Here is a 3,122-nt window from a genome sequence, read left to right on the forward strand (position 1 = left end):
TCCTTCCTTCTTGGACATCCTAAAGATTTCTCCTAGCCTCATCATACCCCAAAATGCAATTAACTCAATGTTAACGGCTAGATCCTGTAAGTCCGACTTTCCATATGATTCAACTACCAAACGGTACAGCTGCTGAATCTTAACTGGTTTCTTGCTCGACTCTAGCACGATTCCTTCTTCTTCTCGTTTAGTCGCTCGTAACAGCATCTTGATTATATCTTTGTCGACTTGGATCTTCCGCAGGTGCTTGACGATATGCCAAGCATTAATCCCATCTAGGTATTTGTCGATCGTTTTCGCAGTGATCGGTTTCTTGGGAGGATTAGGTATGTCTATTTTAGTCCTACCGGCCCATGTTATAAAACCGTAAATGTCCTTCTTTTTGATTGGCTGTTTCTCATCGAACTCTCCTCCCATCGACTCAACGTAAGCTATGTACTTCGACAAACCGGACGAATAACCTGCTAGGGTCGTTCTGGCCCAGCTGCCAACTGCTAGATGTGCTCCTGGATTTGTCGACTTTCTAGCGGCCCTTCTAAAGTGGCCTGGTACATCGTACGGTGACGTCGCCTCGAGGTTCTTCTTAGTCTTGATCCGAGGCATGAGTTCAATTGGGGTTTCTAGATTTTATGTTGTAGGATTGGTTTTCGGGGGCTCAACATTCTCGAACTCATCATCTAATCCTACTGATGACTAAATTTCTTGGTACTGCCTTCCAATCCGCCTATCGTCGTTCTTTTCTCACTCCGAACTCACGCCGCTCGTCTCCTCAGGTTATCCTTAAAAAGGATTACGGTCACTTCCTTCTCTCACAGTCAACGGCAATTTCAATTCTGCATTCTCTTTCCTCATCAGGCATTTGCATAGGGTGCCTTTCCTCTTTTTTCCACTTACGATCTCTGGTTTTATAATTGCAAGGAAACTGTGGAATATATTACATCTGGTCTAGGAATCTCCTTAAATCGCTTGGTAAGTCAATCCATAGTTTGTCTTGTTTCTTCTTCCGGGAAATTTTTCCCCTTGACAAAGCATCTGCTGCGTTATCAGCTGACACCACCCTTTTTGCTGTTATCGCGTACTGATTCTTTATCAAGCGCTCTTGAATGCACTTCCATTCAGCATTGACTAGCGGATCCTTTGACTTCCCGTTGACTATTGCGTTTTCCGTCACGGTATTATCCGTCAACACCAAGTAATTCATTCCCTCCACTCGTTCCAATTGTTCTATCATCAACAAACCTAAGCGGATGGCCACAGTTTCGGCCCATGCAATTCCGCGCTTATCTCCATTTTCCTCCCACTACACAAAATGTCATCTTTACCGGGCGGTAAAGAAAACTACTGACATAGAAAAGTCCTGAGGCAACAGGAAGTCGAAGCATCCCCCACCCATCCTACATTCCTGACTTCCGGCTTTGGAATTACTCGTAACGGGTCAGCTTTTTCTAAGGTACGTAACCAAATCTTCAAGTCCTCTTTAACTTCTTCTGGTAAGTGTCGTAATGCAAACTTATTCCCCCAGTTTTTCATCATCCGGTATATTGCAGATGTATACACTCTCATTTGCGGGAAGACGAAAGTTATATGATTTAGTCGGCCTACTAAGACTTCCGTGTTCTTAAAGGACTGCCTTTCCTCATGTGCGTATTCTACTATTTGACTTATTCTCAATTTGATCTTTTCTTCTGGAAGCCTGACAGTTTTGTTCTCGCCATTCCAAATAAAACCCAGGTACTTCTGTTCTGAATCAAATTCTCGCCACTTCTTCTCGTTGGTCTCAACGCCCAACTCTTTACTAGCGGCGGCTATCTCTCTCATAGTTGTTGGATTCGACCCGTCAGCTGGCTTTACAAATAAAGTGTCATCCACCCAACGAAACCCTTGAAGGAGCTTGAATTTAATCATTATAATTTCCTTCCAGGCTTCGGCTGCCTGCCCAAAAGTGCCGCAACCTCCAACACCCCCGAACTGCACTTGTGTGTCTACGTAAACACAATTATTGAAATCCAGAACCATCAAGAACCACCATTGGTCCATCGCTACCGGTATTTGCCGGTACGCTTTGGCCCAATCGAACACCCCTAATACCACTTTGCCTTCGTGAGTTGTTATAAACCAGGCCACCGTTCGGAAATCATCCCAGGTTGTCTCGAAGTCGTCTTTATCGACTCTGAAGTTTACTGACTCGATTTCCGGGTCGTTTTTTGGATAAGATAGGTTACTAATTGGCCTAAATGAGCCATCGCCGTTTACGACCGCCCCTAGAGGGTTCGTTCTGAAGAATCCGATTTTCTCATACGCTTCCTCCTTGGTCCACGGACCAAACATTCTCCCTTTTTCTACCTCCATCCTGAAATTTTCTTCTATTTTTTCTTTCGCTCGTATTGCTGATTTATGATTTTCCGGACAGAAGAACTTTACCCCCCAAACTGTTGCATTTCGTATGCCTTGGTCGAAACCTTTTTCGAAACCACGTATAATGTGCCGGTACTTTCGTTCTAGTCCATATTTCTTCAGTTGTTCTTTCCAAACCTGTATATTCATCTCACAGGAGGGTTTTGTCGGCCATACCCGTCCTCTTGAGATATTGTCTATCACGTTACTCTCTCGCAAGTCTGGTAAGATTAACTTCTCTCGGTCTCCGGGTCTTTGTTGGTCAACTGGGTCTGAATCCCTGCTTGGTTGTATTTGGCCGGATCTCGAAGTGGTGGTCCGGTCCACAGGGTACCTGGACGTGGAAGTGGAAGCAGGTACTTCATGGGACGGGTTTTGCTCAACGTTTGGCTTTGGTTCATTTTGATCTTTAAGATCGGGAAACGGGGAGCTTATTTTGGCAAGGCAAATACATTTAAAAAATGTTAGTTGTCAACTTCTCTCTTTTGGCACTTATCCACGAATTCATTGCACGATTGATACACAACATTACGCCACTTGGATTTGTAGGCTCACGCTTTCCTTCCTTTTACAGGATTTCCATTCTTGTCTCTGCGATCAGGGCTTCTGCTTTTATCTCGTTGACCAGCATACCTGTCTGAGCTATAACGGTCGTCTCTCCTCCAATGGTTACGACTCCTTCCATCGTCATTCTTTCCTTTATAACCTCCTCCACTTTCCCCTTCCAT

This window comes from Melampsora larici-populina, assembly GCF_000204055.1.
Source record: "Melampsora larici-populina 98AG31 unplaced genomic scaffold MELLAscaffold_39, whole genome shotgun sequence".
Taxonomy (NCBI): domain Eukaryota; kingdom Fungi; phylum Basidiomycota; class Pucciniomycetes; order Pucciniales; family Melampsoraceae; genus Melampsora; species Melampsora laricis-populina.